The sequence below is a fragment of the Oryx dammah genome, unplaced genomic scaffold, assembly GCF_014754425.2.
Source record: "Oryx dammah isolate SB20612 unplaced genomic scaffold, SCBI_Odam_1.1 HiC_scaffold_11, whole genome shotgun sequence".
In the NCBI taxonomy this organism is placed as follows: domain Eukaryota; kingdom Metazoa; phylum Chordata; class Mammalia; order Artiodactyla; family Bovidae; genus Oryx; species Oryx dammah.
In genome coordinates this window covers 41,739,732-41,763,174 of record NW_024070195.1, presented here as the reverse complement: position 1 = coordinate 41,763,174, position 23,443 = coordinate 41,739,732, and the positions used below count along the sequence as shown (strand labels likewise).

At 41.3% G+C, this 23,443-nt stretch overlaps 1 protein-coding gene and 1 long non-coding RNA gene across 4 annotated transcripts in view; one reads left to right on the top strand and one right to left on the bottom strand.

Moving 5' to 3' along the window:
- ANKS1A (ankyrin repeat and sterile alpha motif domain containing 1A) overlaps window positions 1-23,443 on the top strand; it is a 168,744-nt gene that overhangs the window by 46,245 nt on the left and 99,056 nt on the right. The window lies entirely within an intron of this gene.
- On the bottom strand, window positions 4,736-7,249 carry LOC120869805. Its single transcript, XR_005722634.1, has 3 exons — window positions 7,146-7,249; window positions 6,429-6,435; window positions 4,736-4,746 (listed from the first exon to the last, which is right to left on the bottom strand). It is a non-coding gene; the product is annotated as an uncharacterized LOC120869805 (long non-coding RNA).

The window sequence follows — 23,443 nt, the reverse complement described above, 5'->3', positions numbered from 1 at the left end:
GGGAGCTTAATTCTCACTGGCCTGCACAGGTGAGAAACGCTGTGTTTCCTGACGATTCCTAGCAGATACAAAGTCAGATGGGCCACGATTAGGAGTGCTGTTGATTCTAACTTTTCTAAAATAAAAATACCATTTTAAATTTGTTAGACTAATACATCCTTATGACAGAAAAAGTCAAACAATATAACAATCCATTGTTTCTCTTCCTTCCTTCAATCCTTCCAGCAGTGTGTATGTATATTTTTTCAGATTTTTTTAACATGCTTAGATAAATTGATTCTATTTTGTTTTAATGGTGATACATAATCTGCAACTTGTTTTTTTCCATTTAATATGTTACTGACATTAGTTAATTTGAAGTTTTTTTCTTATCATTAATGAGGGTTGAATTGTAAAATATTCTTAATCTAGTGAGAGGAACAAGCATGTGATTTGTCTTCTTTAATCCGTTAAGGCCACATCAGATTCTCTGAAGGTCAACACTCCTGACATTCCTAGCACTTCAGTCTTTCAAGCTGGCAGCTGCTCATTCTTTAAAGACATTTCAGAGATGTCACGGGGCTGCAGAGTGCGCCACTTGTGCTAGGACAGCTCAGGGGCTGTGGCCAGCTTGTGCTGGGAGTGGACTGAGAGCGCACTGTCCAGAGTCAGGGCCTTGAGAGCTGGCTCTGCCAGGAGCTGTTCTTAGTGTAGCTGCTGCTGGTGTTAGGAGAGAAACAGCACATTAGAGCTTCACGATGTCCTTAGCCTACAAAGTATCATATTAGATTCTAAGTAACACTGTCCTAGTTGTAACCTTGAGGAATTTGCATACGGAGGGGTTTTAAGCACTTTGGTTGCCTTAAGTTTTGGGAACTTGTTGTGTTTCATTTCCCTTCATAGTCCTTTGGCAGTAGCTTAGTAGTCAGGTGGAATTCTTCACGTCATCCTCCAGTGAAAATATTTCGGTGTCTTCTGAGCACTAGGCCACACTTGGCCATCTTTTATTACTTTGAGGAACTAAATTCCAAAGGAGATTTTTTTTTCTCTACCAGCTTTGTCTAGAACCACTTGTGACTTAGCACCTGACACAGTAATTGGGGATTTGCTGTGAACAGCCGTTAGAAGTGGCCGGAGCTCAGTTACTCTTCCTGGGCTTATGGTCTAGATCTGAGGTTAGTCATGTAGCAGTGATGAGGTCTGTTGGTTTCTGGGGCCTGAGACAGGAACTTAAACATTTAGGTTCCATGCTCTCAGTCTAAAGAGTGAGTGAGTGGGGTAGGGGATCTCTATAGTTTCTCTGTAATACTTTGATTTTGTGTAACTGCATCTATGTGTCTTAGACTGATTCCTCAGCTAAGAACTGAATCCTGCAGGTAGCTGAAGGAAAGTTAGGATCTTGATTTGCTTTTAAATTGTGCCACCCTTGCTGATTCATCCTGATACTGATTCTTTTCTTCCCGTGTTTTGGATTATACATTGTACATCATTACTTCCGACATGAGTGTTCATTTTTAGAGAGTGGGGGATATTTTAATAAACTTCATGTTTTAGAGCAGGTTTAGGTTTATAGGAAAAAAATGCTCAGAAAGTACAGACAGTTCTATGCTCCTTTTCTCTCTCACCTCCCCGCCCCCCCCACCCCCAGTTTCCCCAGTTACTGTATATCTATGTGGTATTAACATCTTTACTGTGTGGTACATTTGTTGTAATGGAACCAATGCGTGTGTGTGTGCTGAGTCGCTTCAGTCGTGTCAGACTCTTTGTGAACCTGTGGACCGTAGCCCACTAGGCTCCTCTGTCCATGGGATTCTCTAGGCAAGATTATTGGAATGGCTTATTGTGCCCTCCTCCAGGAGATCTTCCCAACCCAGGGATCAAACCTGTGTCCCTTAAATCTACCTGCACTGGCAGGTGGGTTCTTTACCATTAGCGCCACCTTGGAAGCCCCAGTGAAACCAATATTGATGTGTTGTTGTTAACTAAAATCTGTTAAAACTAAGATCATGGCATCTGGTCCCATCACTTCATGGCTAATAGATGGGGAAACAGTGGAAACAGTGACAGACTTTATTTTCTTGGGCTCCAAAATCACTGCAGATGGTGACTGCAGCCATGAAATTAAAAGGTGCTTACTCCTTGGAAGATAAGCTGTGACCAACCTAGACAGCATATTAAAAAACAGAGACATTACTTTGCCAGCAAAGGTCCATCTAGTCGAAGCTTTGTTTTTTCCAGTAGTCATGTATAGATGTGAGAGTTGGACTATAAAGAAAGCTGAGCGCCGAAGAATTGATGCTTTTGAAGAAGCATCAATTGGTGTTGGAGAAGGCTCTTGAGAGTCCCTTGGGGAGCAAGGAGATTTAACCAGTCCATCCTAAAGGAAATCAGTCCTAAATATTCACTGGAAGGACTGATGCTGAAGCTGAAACTCCAATATTGTGGCCACCTGATGGAAGAACTGACTCATTTGAAAAGACCCTGATGCTGGGAATGATTGAAGGCGAGAGGAGAAGGGGACGACAGAGGATGAGATAGTTGGGTGGCATCACTGACTCAATGGAGCTGAGTTTGAGTAAGTTGGTAAGTAAGTTGCTGATGGGTCATGGACAGGGAGGCTTGGCGTGCTGCGGTTCATGGGGTCGCAAAGAGTTGGACACGACTGAGTGATTGAACTGAACTGAAAATCTGTTAGGTTCACTCTTTGTATTGTACAGTTCTGTGAGTTTTGACAAATACATAGTGTTGTGCATCCACCATTACAGTATCATACAAGATGGTTTCACTGACCTAAAAATGGTCAGTATTTCATCTGTTCATCCTTTCTGGAAACCTCCTAAACCCCTGGGAACTGATCTTTCTACTATCTCTAGTTTAACAGAATGTCATATAGTTGGAATCATTCAGTATGTAGCCTTTTCAAATTGTTTTCTTTCATTTAGTAATACGTGTTTAAGGTTCCTCCCTGTCTTTTTTTGTCTTGTTAGCTCATTTCCTCTTGTTTCGGAATAATATTTTGTTATCTGGATATATCACAGTTTATTCATTCACCTACTAAAGGTTATCTTGATTGGTTCCAAGTTTTGGCAGTTATGAGTAAAGCTGCTATAGACATTCACATGCAGGTGTTTGTGTGGACATCAATTTTCAGCTCATGAGTAAATTCCTAGGACTGTTTACTGGATCACGTGGTAAATTACCTATATTTAGCTTTGAAGGAAGCTGCCAAGTGAGATTTCAAACTGGCTGTTTTCACTTTGTGTTTCTACCAACAGTGAGTCTCATTGCTCCATGTGCTTGCCAGCACTTGGTGTTGTGTTTTGGATTTTAGCCATTCTAATAGGCCCATACTTGTGTTTCATTGTTGTTTTATTTTATTATTTTATTTTATTTACTTGGAGCAGAGAAAGGTTTATTCCAAGGGCCCCTCGAGGAGAAGGGGTTGATCGTGCATGAAAGATATGAACTCTTGTTGTTTTAATTTGCACTTCCCTAATTGATGCCTCTGAACTGTGGTGTTGGAGAAGACTCCTGAGAGTCCCTTGGACTGTAAGCAGATCCAACCAATCCATTCTGAAGGAGATCAGCCCTGGGTGTTCTTTGGAAGGAATGATGGTAAAGCTGAAACTCCAGTACTTTGGCCACCTCATGCGAAGAGTTGACTCACTGGAAAAGACTCTGATGCTGGGAGGGATTGGGGGCAAGAGGAGAAGGGGATGACAGAGGATGAGATGGCTGGATGGCATCACTGACTCAATGGATACGAGTCTGAGTGAACTCCGGGAGTTGGTGATAGACAAGGAGGCCTGGAGTGCTGCAATTCATGGGGTCACAAAGAGTCGGACACGACTGAGCGACTGAACTGAACTGAACTGAATTGACTATGCCAAAGCCTTTGACTATGTGGATCACAATAAACTGTGGAAAATTCTGAAAGAGATGGGAATACCAGACCACCTGACCTGCCTCTTGAGAAACCTATATGCAGGTCAGGAAGCAACAGTTAGAACTGGACATGGAACAACAGACTGGTTCCAAATAGGAAAAGGAGTATGTCAAGGCTGTATATTGTCGCCTTGCTTATTTAACTTCTATGCAGAGTACATCATGAGAAACGCTGGGCTGGAAGAAGCACAAGCTGGAATCAAGATTGCCAGGAGAAATATCAATAACCTCAGATATGCAGATGACACCACCCTTATGGCAGAAAGTGAAGAGGAACTAAAAAGCTTCTAGATGAAAGTGAAAGAGGAGAGTGAAAAAGTTGGCTTAAAGCTCAACATTCAGAAAACGAAGATCGTGGCATCTGGTCCCATCACTTCATGGGAAATAGATGAGGAAACAGTGGAAACAGTGTCAGACTTTATTTTTTTGGGCTCCAAAATCACTGCAGATGGTGACTGCAGCCATGAAATTAAAAGACACTTACTCCTTGGAAGAAAAGTTATGACCAACCTAGACGGCATATTCGAAAGCAGAGACATTACTTTGCCAACAAAGGTCCGTCTAGTCAAGGCTATGGTTTTTCCAGGGGTCATGTATAGATTTGAGAGTTGGACTATAAAGAAAGCTGAGCACCGAAGAATTGATGCTTTTGAACTGTGTTGTTGGAGGTGACTCTTGAGAGTCCCTTGGACTGCAAGGAGATCCAACCAGTCCATCCTAAAGGAGATCAACCCTGGGATTTCTTTGGAGGGAATGATGCTAAAGCTGAAACTCCAGTGCTTTGGCCACCTTATGTGAAGAGTTGACTCATTGGAAAAGACTCTGATGCTGGGAAGGATTGGGGGCAGGAGGAAAAGGGGACAACAGAGGATGAGATGGCTGGATGGCATCACTGACTCAACGGACGTGAGTCTGAGTGAACTCCAGGAGATGGTGATGGACAGGGAGACCTGGCGTGCTACAATTCATGGGGTCGCAAAGAGTCAGACACGACTGAGCGACTGAAGTGAACTGAATGACATATGATGTCGGAGAACTTTTCATAGGCTTCTTTGTTGCCTGAAAATCTTTGGTAAGGTGTCTGTTCAAATCTTTTGCCCATTTGTAAATTGTTGACTTTTTGTTTTGTTTCTTTTTTGTTACTTATTTGGCTGCACAGGTCTTAGTTGCACCACTCAGGCTTTTCCATCTTTAGTTGCAACATGTGGGATCCAGTTAGTTCCCTGACTAGGGATTGAACTCCATCCCCCTGCATTGGGAGTGTGGAATCTTAGCCAATATTGCAGCAGAAAAGTCCATCTTTCTTTGTTTTTAAATTGAGATATAATTGATATTCAATACTGTATTATTTTTATATGTACACAGGATAATTCAATATTTGCATACATTGTGAAATGATCACCACAGTGAATTTTGAGGAACCTCCGTACTGTTTTCCATGGTGGCTGCATCAGTTTCCATTCTCACCAGCAGTACACAAGGGTTCCCTTTTCACTGCATCCTTGCCAGCATTTGATATTTTTTGTCTTGTTGGTAATAACCATTCTGACAGATATGAGGTGGTATCTCATTGTGGTTTTGATTTGCATTTCCCTCATGATTCGTAATTTGAGCATCTTTCCGTTTGTCTGTTGGCCATCTGTACGTCTTTGGAAAACATGTCTGTTCAGAGCTTCTTTTTTTCTTTTTGGTCTACGCCACCCCTCGGCACCACCCTACATCCTCCCCCTCCCCCAGCCCCACAGTGAAAGTGCATCATCTTAGCCCCTGTACCACCAGGAAAGTCTGTTTATTTTTAAATTGGATTGTTTGGGGTTTTTTGCTATTGAGTTTTAAAATAGCTTTCAGTGTACAGATCTTTCACTACCTTGGTTAAATTTATTCCTAGATGTTTTATTGTTTTTGATGCAATTATAAGTGAGATTTTTTTCTTAATTTCTCTTTCTGATAGTTTGTTATTAGTGTATAGTATTAATTTTGGCCTCATGAGATGAATGCTGGTTCTGTTTTCTGGAGTAGATTGCAGAGAATTGGTTTCTTTTCTTCAATGTGTGGTAGAGCTCACCAGTATGACCATTTGGGCTGGGTGCTTTGTGTTTTGTAAGGTCATTAATTCTTGATTCAGTTTCTTTAATAAATATGGGCCCATTCAGATGCACTATTTCTTCTTGTGTGAATTTTGGTAGAAATTAGTTCATGTAATTTTCCAAATTTGTGGGCGTAGAGTTGTTCATAATATTCTTTTATCCTTTTAAAGTCCATGGGGTTTGTAGTGATGGCCCCTCTTTCATTTTTAGTAGTAGTAATTTGTATCTTCTCTCTCTCTTTTTCTTGGTTAGCTCAGCTAGACATTTATTAATTGTGGTGAAGTTTCTAAAGAACCAGCTTAGAGTGTGGTATTTTTAGTTCATATTACAATTTAGAGCCATATTAGTCTTGGCTTTGAGTCAGTAATTGCTAAGCATGTGTGTGCACAAAGGCATATGTATTAGGACTGTCAACACAGAGATGCTGTCAGAAATTTTTGGAGTCCATAGACTTTCTAAGGCTTTCATTATTAACAGAATGGTTATATGAAACGTTTAAATCTATCAGACTGTTGATTTTGGTAGGTGGTAAATAGAGTAACCACTTTGCCTTCTTTTGTTTCATTTTCTTTGGTATGGTTTTGATCACCACCTCTGGTATACTGTTACGAGCCTCCGTCTATAGTTCTTCAGGTACTTTGTCTACCAGATTTACCCCTTTAATCTATTTGTTACCTCTACTATATAATCATAAGGGATTTGTTTTAGGTCATACTTGAATGACCTAGTGGTTTTTCCTACTTTCTTCTATTTAAGCCTGAATTTTGCAATAAGAAGCTAATGATTAGAGCCACAGTCTTCTCTGGGTCTTGTTGCTGCCTGTGTTGAGCTTCTCCATCTTCAGCTGCAAAGAATATAATCAATCTGATTTCATTATTGACCATATGGTGATGTCCATGTGTAGAGTCATCTCTTGTGTTGTTGGAAGAGGGTGTTTGCCCTGACCAGTGTGTTCTCTTGACAAAACTCTGTTAGCCTTTGCTTCATTTTGTGCACCAAGGTCAAACTTGCCTATTACTCCAGGTAGCTCTTGACTTTTTACTTCTGCATTCCAGTGCCCCTATGATGAAAAGGACATCTTTTGGGGGTGTCAGTTCTAGAAAGATCTTGTAGATCTTCACAGAATTGGTCAACTTCAGCTTCAAGGAAATTTGAGAGATCAAGGGAACGTTTCGTGCAAGAATGGGCACAATAAAGGACAGAAATGGTAAGGACCTAACAGAAGCAGAAGAGGTTAAGAGGTGACAAAAACACACAGAAGAACTATATGAAAAAGGTCCTAATGACCTGAATAACCATGATAGTGTGGCCACTCACCTAGAGCCAGATATCCTGGAGTATGAAGTCAAGTGGGCCTTAGGAAGAAGCATTGCTACAAACAAAGCTACTGAAGGTGATGGAGTTCTGGCTGAACTATTTAAAATCCTAAAAGATGATGCTGTGAAGGTGCTACATTCAGTGTATTAGCAAATTTGGAAAGTTCAGCAGTGCTTTCAACAGGACTGAAAAAGGTCTGTTTTCATTCCAGTTTCAAAGAAGGGCAATGCCAAAGAATGTTCAAACTACCATACAATTGCCCTCACTTCACATACTAGTTAGGTTATGTTCATCCTTTAAGCTAGGCTTTAGCAGTACATGAACAGAGAACTTCCAGATGTAAAAGCTGGGTTTAGACAAAGCAGAGGAACCAGAGATCAAATTGCCAACATCTGTTGGATCATAGAAAAAGCAAGAGAAGTCCAGAAAAAACCTTTCTGGTTCATTGACTACACTAAAGTCTTTGTGTGGATCATAGCAAATTGTGGAAAATTCTTAAAGAAATGGAAACGTCAGACCACCTTACATATCTCCTGAAAAATCTGTGTATAAGTCAAGAAGCAACAGAACTGGACATGAAACAACAGACTGGTTCAAAATTGGAAATGGAGTACGTCAAGGCTGTATGTTGTCACCCTGCTTGTTTAACTTATATGCAGAGTACATCATGAGAAATGCTGGGCTGGAAGAATCACAAACTGGAATCCATTTTGCTGGGAGAAATATCAATATCCTCACTTATAGAGATGATACCACTCTAATGGCAGAAAGTGAAGAGGAACTAAAGAGCTTCTTGATGAAGGTGAAAGAGGAGACTGACAAAACTTGCTTAAAACTCAGCATTCAGAAAATGAAGATCACGGTATCCAGTCCCATCACATCATGACAAATAGATGGGGAAAGTGGGAGCAGTGACACTATATTTCTTGGGCTCCAAAATCACCATCAATGGTGACTGCAGCCATAAAATTAAAAGATACTCCTTGGAAGAAAAGCTATGACAGCATATTAAACCTAGACATATAAAACCTAGATAGCATATTAAAAAGTAGAGACATTACTTTGCTGACAAAGGTCCATGTAGTCAAAGCTATGGTTTTTCCAGTAGTCATGTATGGATGTGAGAGTTGGAGCATAAGGAAGGCCAAGCACCCAAGAATTGATGCTTTTGAACTGTGGTGTTGGAGAAGACCGTTGAGAGTCCCTTGGACAGCAAGGAGATCAAACCAGTTAATACTAAAGGAAATCAGTCCTGAATATTCATTGAAAGGACTGAGGTTGAAACGGAAGCTCCAATACTTTGGCCACCTGATGCGAAGAGCTGGGTGGAAGAGACCCAGATGCAGGGAACGATTGAAGGCAAAAGCACAAGAGGGCGGCAGAGGATGGGATGGCTGGATGGCATCACTGGCTCAATGGTCATGAGTTTGAGCGAGCTCCGGGAGATGGTGAAGGACAGGGAGGCCTGGCGAGCTGCGGTCCATGGGGTCACAAGGAGTTGGACACAACAGCTGAACAACAGCAACAACAGAGCAGAGTGGCCTGGGTTTAAGGGCCAGGCAGGACCAGGCCACGTGCTGGCGGCTCGCACTCCCCGTGCGTCCTTGGGCAGTGACTTCGCCTCTCTCTTTAGCTTCATCTCTCCGAGCATGTGAAAGTTTGTAAAATGCAAGTTCTTATTTTACTATTGAGTATGAAAAGTAGAGCGGATACATGTTAGGTGTCTAGCACAATACTTAGTTCATAGCAGACTCTCTGTGTAGCTGCTGTACTAAAAGACAACGTCTGTTAGACTCAGTGAAGGCTTCTTGGGCTTCTTCACTTTTTTGGCCACCAGCAGATGATATGACTTTCCTCTTGTTCTTTGATATATGAAGCTGCGTTTCTTCCCATATGGAGGTTTGGTTGCTGTAATTGGCTGCCTCTTGACTTAGGTACATTTAAAATTTGAGAAGCGAAAAGCTATTTGTGGGAAAGCCTTCCAGTCTCGGAAAATGTTTTCTTTGTAATCTTCATGATCAAGTCTCGTATTCCTCAGTTGGTAAATGCTACACATAGCTTGGCTTTGCTTTTTAGCCAGGTGTTTGCCAACGTTCTTAGTCATCCAAAATGAGTGCTTATTTTTGGATTGACTCCATGGACAGGATACTGAGTGCCTTTTGGGAACGCTGGAAAAGGAATTTGGCAAATAGAGCAGATTTGGGAGGCTGATTAAAATAGAGACCTCAGAAGAGTCCCTGGGACAGGCTCTGGAATTAAATTAAACATTACAAATACGGACAAAGAAAGGGAGAAAACCTGGACTTAGTAAACCAACTTCCTGTTGTGTGTGTTTTTAATTTTCCAAAGTAGTATGCCTTGTTCATCTATTTTCACTAACAGAAGTAGTTATAGTGCTACTAAATTATGGAAAAATAATTTAAAATTTAGTCTAAGCAAAAAAGCTTAAGGCAGCAAACTGTATTATTTTCAGAAATAAATGCCATATCTCTTTCAAGAACAGGATGTAATTGTTATAAAGGAAATAATCAGCTTACAGAAGTCACCTTGGCTACGCAGAACTAAAGCAAAGAAGAGATTCTTAATACAGTGATTCTGAGAAGGGGGTGGTAGCTTGTATCATAGCTCTCTTGGTTCAGAGTAAATGATGATATTGGCCTCAGAAGTCTGTTGCCATAGATTCACTCCTGAACAGGTTCGGATGCTGTATTTCGGAGAGTATGTTTGATGTTGTCAATACACAGACTTGCAGTAAGATCTCTTGGGAGGTTATTTCGGGCATAAGGCAGTGACTTTGGAAATGAGGAAAGTGGAGCGTTAGTCTCAGTTGTGTCCTGCCCTTTGTGACCTGCTAGCCTTCCTCCAGGCTCCTCTGTCAGTGGAATTCTCCAGGGAAAGAATACTGGAGTGGGTAGCCATTCCCTTTTCCAGGGCATTTTCCTGATCCAGGATCAAATCTGGGTTTCCTGCATTGTAGGTGGGTTCTTTACCATCTGAGCCATCAGGGAATTCCTTGGAAATGGGGAAATGGGGATGAATTTGTAAACTGGTTTAGAATGTAGGCTCTCTGGGATTTGGTAACCCTCTGTTGACTCTTTCATCTCCCTAATCTCACCATCACCTAAACCAGCAGCTTGTTACTGTTTTGTACATTTCCAATAGCGTCTTCTAAAATCCCCCAGCCTCTGAAATCACTGACCTGTTTGGTACCCTCCCTTGGGGACTGGTACTACAGTTGTTTGGCAAGCTTATTCATAGCCTCTGTGATTGAAGAGCTCCATTCAGAAGCAAATGGGAATAATTGATTTTCATCCTCCAGAGACTGGAAAAATCAAAGACCACAGGAGGTTTTTTTAAAAGGAGGCCAAACCCAGAAATAAATTTACTCCAGAACCCCTTCTTAAAAGAACTCTCTTAAGTAAGAATCTTATAACTGGAAGCCCATCTCTCTGGAATAGATCTGACTTCACTTAAAAAAGAAAATGTGGTGTATGTGTGGGGTTTTTGTGTGTGTTGTTAAAGAAAAAGTTGTTCTTACACTTGTAAAACAGTAAGGAAGACTTTGAGACTACTGTAGTAGGAGTATTGCCTTAGGGGAGAGAGGCTCATCTTCAGATACAGTAAGGAGCATTTTTGGCAAAAAGGATGAATGAGTCAGTGGATGGAAAATCATTCAGAGGAGACATAAAGGGGAGGGGGATTCTTGCTAAACTGACCCAACAGGATTCTTGCTAAAGGCAGGTGAAGGACTTAGACATCAAAGAGGAGGGATGGGGAACTTCATCAGATATCAAAGGTGGGAGAACTCTTGATAAACTTACTTAACAGAATTCTTGCTAAAACTGGGCTGGGCAAGTCAGAGATAGGATGGGAACCAAAATCAAGCCCTAGCCGAAAAGAGTATTCATAGTGAAGTTTGGTCAAGGAAGAGTCTTGTGTGTGTTATTACAAAGTAGTTCAGGCCTCAGCCTAGAACCAGTCAGCCTCAACAGCTTGGTGTATCGCCTTCCATATGTTAGCGCAGGCATAGAGGAAGGCACTGTTCTTACTGCAGTGACGTCATGCTCTGCATGCTGTTATGCAGGTGTTTCCCACTTCGTATAGCTTACAGGTTTTTTCACGTCAGCACATAGACACTGGTCTCATTCTTTAGAATGTTTTGCTTCACTTTAGATATTGATGCCAAACTCTATTTTAGATTCCGGTTTACAATTTTTTTTCAAATGCGTTATCCTGTTTATTCCATAAAACAGCTCTCTCAGGGTAGGGGTAGGACAAGTGACATCTCTGTTTTACATAAAGTTGAGAGGATCTTTAGCTGATCCAACATGTCAAGTCCAGGATTCACTCATATGGGTAAGTTGCTTGTATGAAAAAGAATTTAGACCTTTGACATTCAGCCTAAAGATTAGGAACATTCAGAACACTGTTTCTATTGTGGTGCTTGGTACATTTAGGAAATATTGTGGTTTATGTAGGACCTAGAATCTGATAATAAATTTCATTTGAGGTATACATTAGATGTACACTTTTACATTATTAATTTCTATATTGAAATTTTTTGGTCATTTTAATTTCCTCAAAACAATAAAATAATCATCTTAAATATTTTAAGATTAAATGAATTCAGTCAACTTGTAGCTCTCATTATAATGATGCTTTCAATAGTTACCTCTAAGTAACAAGATTTGTCAGCTAATTGGATTTCTAGAAATGGTAATGGGAGTCTTTTGGTTAACTACGTCTAATCATTTCCCCCTGGGATCTGGTTCCTATCTAGGATATAGTGCCTCTCTCAAGACTCTTTATTGGTTTCCTATACCCCTAGAGAGAAAAAAAAGAGGCAGAATGAATGAGGATCGGGCAATGTAAAGCTGGGCGGAAATGAAAGTGTATGAACTGTGGGGAGTTTGTCTTACTCAGGAATGAGAAAAACAGCCAAGAGAGTGGTTTTCAAGAAGTTGTATATAGCACAGTGTTAAGATTTTAGGGTTAAACCCAGTGTCACCCATTCCAGATCTGGGACAGTGGGTAAATTCTTCACCCCATACTGCCAGTTTCCTTGGGTTCGTTTATATGGTTCTGATAGGAAGTAAATAGTGAATTATTTAATTCACTGAAAGTATACTTGGCTCATAGTAAACATTTAATACTGCCTCTTACTTTCAGGCCTTTTAGACTCAAAATTTCAAGAAAGGGGTCTCAAAATCTGGATGGAGTAAAGTGACCATATAATTTATTGTCCAGGCCAGGATGCTGTTAATAATTATGCTGGGATAACAGATACAAGCCAGGATTTATGACTTCCCTGAGTTGGAGAAATCTTTGCTCCCAAAAGTGATGGACAAAGGCATCTTGCCTTCCTGCCCAGCTCAGTTCAGCCTGTGGATTTTGACAAGCCAAGGAACAAACCATTCTTAAAGTTTTTGTGTACACACACACACCACACATTCTCCTTCCCTCACCCCCCATACCCACACTAAACAATAGAAGGAACATTGCTTTTTCTTCCTGAGTGACATGTTACCTTACAGTAGTATGAATGTGCACATATGTTTAGAGATATTTGTGTAGTATTTTTTACTCAAGAAATAGCTAGGTAGAGGATATGAGTTCTTGGAAATAGTGTCCATGATCTAAAGTAATTTACCATCGCTGTCTTGGAAGAGGTGGGCCCCTCGTGCCTTTATGTGTAGATTTCTCTTACTCCTGGAGCTCCCCATGTGCCCGGTGTGGTGCTTTCTTGGCAGTGAGGATATGGTGGAAAATATAACATAACTCCAGTCTGCCCGGAAGTTGCTTGGGTTCTAGTAAGAAAGGCAGTCAAATAGGGACAAACATAGAGCTCTGAACTGAGCTCACTGTCATCAAGGCAGAGTACAAGGAGCTGTACAAGGAGCTCTACAAATAGCTCATGAAGAATCCTGCTTGGCTGAGGGAAAAAAAGAAGGAGTTCTTTGAGAGCTTTGCTCAGTGCTGCAGAGGTGTTGAAGAGGCAGGTTGGACTGGGGGCTTGGGGAGGAAGAAGGTGGGGGCATGGCCTTCTAGGAAGTGTTTGCCCTTAAAAGGTCACCTTGACTGCAGTGGGATCACATACCTTTCTCCCTGGTTGCAAAGCCTTTTTCGTCCTTTTTTCTTGAAAACTGATGCCATTCATCCTGGTGGTCCCTGTGTTCCCTTAGCATCTGCACAATTCTTTTATAGCATGAACTACATTGCATTATGGGCTTCCGTCATAGCTCAGTTGGGAAAGAATCCGCCTGCAATGCAGGAGACCCTGGTTCGATTCCTGGGTCAGGAAAATCTGCTGGAGAAGGGCTAGGCTACCCACTCCAGTATTGTTAGGCTTCCCTCGTGGCTCAGCTGGTAAAGAATCTGCCTGCAATGCAGGAGGCCTGGATTTGAACCCTGGGTTGTGAAGATCCCCTGAAGAAGGGAAAGGCTTACCCACTTCAGTATTCTGGCCTGGAGAATTCCATGGACTGTATAGTCCATGGAGTTGCAAAGAGTCGGAGACGACTGAGTGACTTCCACTTTCGCTTTAACATTGCATTATAATTTTTTGTTTCTGTGCCTTTGAGGTTCTTTAGGGCAGTGGCTTGGTCTTGTTTATTATAAGGAACCTAGAATAGCACAGCAGCTTTCCCCTTCTTTCCCCCTCCCCACAAATATTTGCATATTTCCTGTGTGCTTGCTGCTTGGGAATGGGGCAGTCTCTACTATCATAGAGGATGCAGTGTGGCGGGAATCAGGATTTTGAACTCCGGAGACCATTCTCATGCAGTTCAGCACTTCTGTGCCTTTCTTGCAATTGTGGAACAGAAATGGAATGCTTAAGTGTTAAGAAGCCAGGCTAAAGTAAACTGAATCAAAGAAAAATTAAGGGCCCCCAAAGTAATTGCATAAACAGTAAGGCAAATATGGCTTGTAAAAAAGTGATTATATTTGCATTATTCCTCATGACTTCGTCGTGGTCAGAGCGGAACGCTCCCACAGTGGTGCTCACGCCCACAGCCATGCAGAGACTCTGTGCTTCCTCCTGCCTCCATTCCCATTCCCCCTTCTTGGTACAGTGACTGAACCCAGCAGTTACTAGAGTGAATGTATAAGGTTTCTAACAGCCCTTGCTCTCCAGAAACTTGCCGGTGTGTATGTGGTATGGTGTGGCTTGTGCGCAGTTAACTCACTAGAAACAGGAGACTGTTGTCCTTGGCAGGAGAGGGGAGAGCTCCTTGCTGGCCTTGTGGAACAAGAAGAACATCCTTCCAAGTTGTTTGTGAGTTGTATCACCTGCAAGTTTAAAATGGGGTGTTGCCTTTCCACTGTGTTTATCTCTCGCAAGGGAATAAACCCTTCAAAGTCACCGCCTTTCATTGCATATTTGGAACACAAAACACGGCCACAAAAGCCAAGGCGACAAGAATGCGCATTCCACAGCTGACAAGGACTGGTTCACCCTGGCGTGTGGTGTCGAATCGTTTCTGCACCATCCTCAACAGGGGGCCGTCTATGCCCACTTGAGTTCTTTTTTGGGAAAGCAGCCACTTCCAGCTCTCAGCTCTGACTTTCAGGTGTTTCCTCTGTATTTTTGATTACTATGCTTTGGCTGCTTTCTTGATTTTAAAATTTTAGAATCTTTATCTGTCTTTGTTAAGGAAGAGCAGGGTTTAGCTTTCTTTCACTCACTAGGTCTGCTGCCTCCCCCTTCATCCTTCAGATATATGACAATTTTTAGTTATATCAGTATCTAATGTTTATATTATTATGGCTATTAGTATTATTCACCTGCCAAAGCAATTAGTATACTACAATCTTCTCTCTCTCTTTTTTTTTCTTGTATTACCTGTCTTGGTGGTTTTCTGAGTTTCCTATATCTAGCTCTTTTTTTTTTTTTTTTCAGTAAGATCTAGTAGGCATTTATAAAACATTCCATATAACTCTGGCAGAATACATATTATTTTTTTCAATTGCCTGTAGAACATATACCAAGATAGACCATATGCTAAGCTACATAAGACAAAAGTTGGTATCTGTTTTCTGATCACAGTGGAATCAAACTAGAAATCAGTAACATTAGACAACAGGAACGGAGAAGGCAATGGCACCCTACTCCAGTACTCTTGCCTGGAAAACCCCATGGACAGAGGAGCCTGGTGGGCTGCAGTCCATGGGGTCTCGAAGAGTCAGACACGACTGAGCGACTTCACTTTCACTTTTCACTTTCATACACTCGAGGAGGAAATGGCAACCCACTCCAGTGTTCTTGCCTGGAGAATCCCAGGGATGGGGGAGCCTGGTGGGCTGCTGTCTATGGGGTCGCACAGAGTTGGACACGACTGAAGCGACTTAGCAGCAGCAGCAGCAGACAACAGGAAAATCTCCAAATGCTTAGAATCTAAACAACACACTTCTAAATAATCCATGAGTTAAGAAGTCTCAGGGAAATTAAAAAAATAACTGAACTAAATGAAAATGCTATCAAACTGTGTGGGATGCAGCCAAGGCTGGGCTGAGAGGGAATTTTTTTAGAACTTCTTATTTTTATATTGGGGTATAGCCGCTTAACAATGTTTTGATGATTTCTGGTGAGCAGCGAAGGCATTCAGCCATACTTCTCCAGCTCACTCTTAATTCCTAAACTACAGCATAAATTTAAATCCCTAAATTCTCTTTTCCAAGTCCCAGGCAGACATGTCAGCTGATCTCGTCAGTTTCATGTTCTCCTGCATCCCCAAAGCCCCGCATCCTCCAGGATGGCTGGGTATTCCTGAGGCTCACTCCACTCCATGCTTTATTCCCTTTGCCTTTTTTTGTTGTTGTTGTTCAGTTTTCCTGGATGCCTGTCTTCCTCTTTCTTGATTTGCTCATTTATTTGGTAGCGCACATCCTACAGTCACTTCCTGATAAAAGGGTGTGTGGGAGGTAAAATTTAAGACTCTGCATGTCTAAAAATATCTTTATTCTCTTTTTATACTTGACTGATTTTTGGTCTGCTATAGAATTCTAGGTTGGAAATCATTTCACTTTTGAATTTTGAAAGAACTGCTTTTTTGTCTTATAGCTTCCAGAAATGAAAGCCGTAAGACTTTGTGAAAATCTTGAAATAATTGAAAATTTGATGCACTCAATCCTTTGTATGCAAACTATTTTTTCTGTCTGGAAAGTGTATTGTCTTTATCCCATGTGTTTAGAAATTTCATTGTGCCTTGGGGGGAATGGGTCTTTCTAAAAATTATTCTTTGTATTGAGTATAGGATGGACTGTTTAAACTGGAAGTTCACATTCTTCAGTTCTAGGAAAATTTAAGATATTTCTTTGATAATTTTCTCCTCTTTCTTTTCTCTGGAACTTTTGGTTCTCTAATTTTCTTATCTTTTTTCTGGAATTTCCCCATCTCTTCTTTTGGTTCCACTTTCTGCAAGATTTACATAGCTTTATCATCAAGCTCTTTGTTTATATTTATATTTCTACTATCTTGTTTTTATTTTCCAAAAGCTTTACACTGATGTAATTTTTTCTAATCATGTTCTTGTGTGATAATAGGTTTTTTTGGTTGAGGTTTTGTTTGGTTTCTTATTTCTGTTCCTTTGAGTCCCTTTATTTTGTTTTGTGTTCTCCCCTTTCATGTTTGCTTTCCTCAAATGTATCAGGATCCTTGGTTGTCATTTTTATTTAAGCTTCCTCGTAGCTCAGATAGTGAAGAATCTGCCTGTGATGCAGAAGACTTGGGTTTGATCCCTGGGTTGGGAAGGTCCCCTGGAGAAGGGCATGGCAACCCACTCCAGCATTCTTGCCAGGTGAATCCCATGGACAGAGGAGCCTGGTGGACTACAGTCCGTGGGTCACAAAGAGTTGGACATGACTGAGCATCTGAGCTGTCCTGCCTGGGTGCAGAAATGACAGTCTTCTGGCTGCCCTGGATGTGACTGGGGACCTGGTGGCCTGTCGCTGCCTTGTATAGAATTTGTATTGGGTCCTCGTTTCCAGCTCCTCCTTATTCCTGGGCTCCTGTGCCACAGAGGCCTCTAATCCCTGAGCCTTCCCTGATCAGTTAGCCTCTCCTCTGGCTGCAGGGATTCATTCTTTCAGCTTTGCTAATTTCTCTACTTTTCATCTTCTAAAAACACCACCATTTTATGTTCACTGTTACTTTTCTCCTATTCTTTTTGTTTTTACCCTCATTTTAATGAGGATTGAGCAGAAATAAAAATACACATTCAGGGTTTCCCAGTTAACTAAAATTGCTTGGGTTTTTTTTGTATGATTGTTTCATGTCTGTAAGTTTTGTGTTTCTCCAGAGATCACCAGCTTCTCTTACAATGAGAGTGGCTTCCTTTTTCTCTCTCCTTTCAACAGTTAAGTATGTGGAAAGCATTTTAGTAAGGATGTATCAAATTCATTTGAGTGAGATGAAGTTTTTGTAAAATTAGGCGGACTTTGGACAGTGTTTCCTTGTGTTGGAGAACTACCAGTCCTTTCTGAGGTTCAGAGATAAGTTTGCCTTTGCAAGGATGACCAAAAGAGGGAAACAGCTAATGCCTTTGGCAGAAAAAGAGTGATGAGACAGACTCCTGTTTAGACCTTAATGATTTAATGAGGACTTGATGGAGAGCTGCCGAGAACCTCTCTTCCCCCTCAAGTTCATTGCCATTGCTTCCTCTTCAAAGAACCGGTGATGGAGCAGGCCCTGTCCTGCCTTTGTGCTCAGAGAGTCTTTCACTTCCTGAGAACTAATGCAGAGGAGACACATCATGGTCCAGGTTCTTTTGTCTCAACAGTCAATGTCGAGAGCCTGAATAAACTGGAAGGAATACGCATTAGAAGTCAGACATGGGATTTTCTTTCCAATCCATATTAATTAGCTGTATGACAATCACTAAGGCATTTGGATTTCAGTTTTCTTACCTCTAAGATGGAAATGATGTGCTGATACTTTCCTGTACCATAATATGGCTGTAAGGTTGGACAAGGGCATGTCAGCATGTAAATGTCATCATTTAAACTCATCATGTAACCATAGCATTTCACACCATCATGTGCTGTGCTGTGCCTGGTCTCTCAGTCGTGTCCGGCTCTTTGCAATCCCATGAACTGTAGCCCACCAGGCTCCTCTGTCCATGGGGATTCTCCAGGCAAGAACACTGGAGTAGGTTGCTGTGTCCTCCTCCAGAGGATCTTCCCGACCCAGGGATCGAACCCAGGTCTCCCGCATTGCACACAGATTCTTCTCATCTGAGCCACTAGGTAAGCCCAAGAATGCTGGAGTGGGTAGCCTAGACCATCATATCTACCTACTGACTGACTAGACATCTACACATGGGAGTCAAATTCATTTCAGCCTCAACTAACCCAAAACAAAACTTCCTGTGCCTGTCCCCCAACACACACTGTCACAATCACAAAACAAATCAACACTACTTTTCCTCCTTAGTTTACCCTCTCATCAGCCACTGAATTGTTTACTCCCTCTCCCCATTTAGTCACCAGATCCTGTCTTTTCTATTGAATCTATTCTTTTTTCTCCAGCTTCCCTACCACGTCCTTTGTTCAGGTCCTCACTTCGTGCCCAAATCACTAACTTGGAAGTTAGTCTGGTCTCCATCATCTCTGCAAATGCTTAGCATAATGATTTTCCCCCAATTGTGATGTATTTCAGACCGTCACAACAGTATGGTGAATAACAGATTTATTAGGTTCCCATCTAGGTTGCTTCCCAGCTGTCAACAGAAAGATCTTTCTAAAATACACATCTGATCATTCCCTGCTTGAAACTTTCCAGTGGCACATAGGAGCCTTCATGACTTGGCTCTGCCTACCCATCCTGTGCACACATTCACTATCATGCTCCAGCCACTCAAAAGAACTGGTAATTGCATTTGCCCCAGTTTGCTGGGACTACTAAGGAGACCTTGAATTTGAGTTTCCTATTTTTTTTTTTTTTTTTAGTATAGTTGCTTTCAAATGTTGTGTTAGTTTCTACTGTACAGCAAACTGAATCAGTTGTGTGTGTGTGTGTCCTCTCTTTTGGATTTCCTTTCCATTTAGATCACCACAGAGCATTGAGTAGAGTACCTGATGGCTGTTTCCCCTTTGCTCCTTCTGCCCGGCCGATTGTCTAAGCTTTAAAGGCTCAGCTCAAATGTCTTCCTTTTCCGCGGGGCCTTCCGTATTCCCGTTTCCCCATCAGCTACGCTTTGCATGCTTTCCAGAATGTCAGGCACTGTGCTATCATTTGTTTACTTGTGTGACTTCCTCACTCTCCTCCAGGCTGGAGACTGTGTAGCACTCCGGCCTTTGCCAGGTGGGGCCTGAACGCACACTCAGTTGAACTGGATTGGACCCTGCTGGCCCACTGAGATACCATTACTTGACTCGGTAAAGTAAGCAGTTAGGTGACTGGACCACATGAAGCAGGCTTGCTGCCCGCTAGGAGCCACTGAACGGTGCACCATTTGATCCTGATCCCACAGAGTAGTCACAGATGAAGGGGGTCTGACCACTTTGGTTTCAGCTTATAGTTTTTCTGTCTCTGTTTTATGTAAAAACATCTCAAATGCAGTATTTTTACCTGTCCCATCGAGAGATTGTGGCCATTTTTAATGGATATGAAGTAGCAGGTTTGTTATGTTGCATGGAGATCATGTCACGCTGGGGTCGCAGGTTAGGAAAAACCAAATGTTAGAAGTTGCAAACTGGTGGCCCTTGGGCAGTTCTCGTACACTGCTGTGCTCTCAGAAACATGGATTCCCTTAAAGGGCTTAAAATATGTAGCATGGCGGCACAGCATAAAGACTTTTCCCTGTGGTTTAAGGTCAAGTCTAATGAAGGCTGTGGTGACAGCGCACTGGATGTTTAGGAATCTCCTGCACTGTTTTTAGGCTTTTGTTCTTGTTTTTTCCTTGGTTCTCTTGGTGTGTTGTGTTCTGCTCTTGTCTGTTAGTGAGTGGCCCTTTGGTACTGCTTTAGAAGAACCTAATAGAACAGCTGCAATAGAGAGGAAGACCTAGATTGTAAATAGCTCTTTTCTTGGGCTTGCAAAAAGGAAGAAACATGGGTGGAGGGGGATGTTACTACCATCCTGTCTGAAGCTAAGATTCCAAACAGAGAGCTGACAGTTCTCCATTTTCATTTGGGTTTTACTTAATATATTTCCCATTCCTTCAAATTTCTAGATAGGCATTTAGAGGAAATGCTTAGAGAAAAAGGAGGGGGAAAGGTCTTACCAAGTTGGGAAAGCTGCAGCTTCTTGCAGGAAATTCCTTATCTCTCTGCCTTGTCTTTTCTCATTGTTTTGAGATAGTTTTAGTGCTGGAATGGGCTATCCAGACTTAACCACCTCTAAACCAGAGACATGGAGGGAAAAGTTAGAAAATGACAGAGGAATTGCTTAGTTCTGCCTTGTCATTAAAAGCAAGGGCCATTTAAATGTCAGGGGTTTCTGTTCTGTTTTTTTTGTTTTTTTTGGCTGCACTGGGTCTTAGTTTCAGGGTGTGGACGGTGCATGGGCTTAGTTGCCCCTGTGGCATGTGGGATCTTAGTTCCCTGACCAGGGATTGAACCCACATCCCCTGCGCTGGAATTCTTAACCATTGCACCACCAGGGAGGTCCCTGTACCTTAATTTTAAGGTTACTTTGGGACCTGAATTGAGAAAGTTGAAAAAGTAGCAGCTTCCTAATCTGATACCAGGAGCCAACAGATCTGACGTCCCAGCTGCACTAACCCGAGTGAGGATTTCCTCTTTCCCAGCTCCTCGTATTTATTCCAGTCGCCTTGCTATTGTGTGCGGCGTTGTGTGACTACATCTTCACTCCATCTTGCCATCCACTTGGATCACGACAAAAGTCCCTGTTGGCCAAAGACCAAGAGTGCCTTAAATGAGAGTTTTGGATCAGCCACTGACTTGGCATATTAATTTGGAGCAAATTGTTTTTGGATTTCAGTGTCACCTGTTTTATAATAGAAAAATGATGATGTTTTGTTTTGTGGGGCAAATTGACTCTAAATATGAAGTCTGCCTCCTAAATTTTCTAGATCTGTTTCACTTTCCAACATTCTATTCATTGTCAGGCATGGGTTTATAATTTTTGGTTTAGGAAATGAAATGTAAATGTGACAGAGATATAATTGCTTTTAGCTCTTTGTTTGGAAGATGCTACAGGAATCCAAGCTTAATGGAAAATGAGGACACCAGGAAGTCCCTCAAGTTCCTGACTTTGTCACGGGCTTCCTTAACTGACAGTGAACAAATAACTTAGCTGTCAGAGTACACATGTCCTCTCTTTTCACTTAAAATTTATCTTGAGCTTTTAAGCCAAATACCTATATGCTTATTAAAGTGACTCGTGTCACACATATACAACCATTTATTGTTACTGTTTTGATTTTTTGCTCTTCTTTTTCCTGTACGTGGCTTCCTTCCCAGCATTTAAAAATATTATAAAAAGACCACTCTGTGAGTGCCTTCTCATCACGGTGTTCTGAATAGTGTGGCAGAATGAAGAGCAGAACCTGAAAGTCCTCCTTTACGCGCTGCAGTGCCTCCCTACCCTACATCCTTGCCCAGAGGCGAGCGTCCGTGCTTGGCGGGCACTCTCTGCATTGCCGTCCATGGGTGTGTGTGTGTCTGTCTGTCTGTCTGTCTGTCTGTCTGTCTTTTTCTCTGTGTCTGTGTAAAATGAGGCCTCATCTTTTATATATTATACAATGACTTCTTTTTTTCACTTCACAGTTACACAGTGCATCTTACAAAATCTTTCCTTGTCAGGACACATAGTCCAACTTGCTTTCTTGCCTTTCCTTTGTTGTTGTTAACTGTTAAGTAATAATTTATTTTATGGGTGTGCCTGATGTTTAACTGCCCATCCATAGGTGGCCATTAAGTCTGTAGTTCTTACTCTACAGTGAAGCAGTCCTGTACAAGGATGTGTCTTTGTGCACGTGTACAAGTGTTTCTGTTGGATAGTTGCCTAGAAGTGGAGATGCTGGCCCAGAGTGAATGCCTATTTTTGGTTTTGGTGGATGCTGCCAAATTGTATTCCCGGAGGAATTCACCAGTTTAAACTCATACCAGTTGAATTTAAGAGTTTGTTTCCTTGATCTTTACAAGCATTTTATAATGTCATTATTTTTGTCAGGCTGATAGGCAAAAAGAAGTATGTGATTATTTTAGTTTGCATTCTTCTACACTGCATTTCTGTAGATCTAGGCTTTCTGATTTCTGCCTTTTAGGAATCCCTCAGTGTTGCCAGTGACTTGATAACTTTTTTAATTTTCTTGGGTTGAATCTATCTATTTTATGTCTGTCAGTTATCTGTTGTATTACTTGTTTCACTTCACACAACTTTAGATAGGAGATGGAGTAAGCTTGTGTACCCAATCCACTATCCTGATAAATCTCTCTATATATTTTTCCTCTGTACTATTTACAGTGTTGTTTCTTCTTTTCTCCTTAGCATTATATTGTAATCTTTGTTCTGTCTTCCTAGATAGCAGTATAAATGGTACTTAATTCTTTCTGTCTACACCTTAATTATTATAATTATTTCTCTATTGATGGACTTTTGGACTATTTCTAATATTTTATTGTTATAAATAATGCTGCTTCCAACATCTGTGTGTCAAGTCTGTGGGCCCAGATGGTTTTACTGGTGATTCTTTATCTTTTTAGTGCTCTATGTCAGTGATTCCTGAATATAGAAATAGGTAGATAGCTGCCCAGGTTATCTGTGACTTAAATCTAACACTGATATACCCAATAATGAGAGCACAAAAATAAAAAACTTTAGACCAGCTTCACTTATGAATACAGATGTGAAAATCCTAATCCTAAGTAAAATGTTCTCAAGTAGAATTCATTGACATGACCCTAATGGATAAGTGCCAAATAAGGTTTATTTCAGGAATGAAAGAATGATTCAGTATTAAGGAAGCTATTGATAACATTTTAGTTGGTTCATTGTGAAAAACTATGATTTTATCCATAGAGGTAAAAACATTTAAACAGTATTTCTAATACATTTTTAAAAGGAAAAAAAAAAAGATACTTCCTTCACATGTTATGGAGTGTCTACCTCAGGTCAACTGTCAACAACATTAGAGGCGTTCTCATCAAAA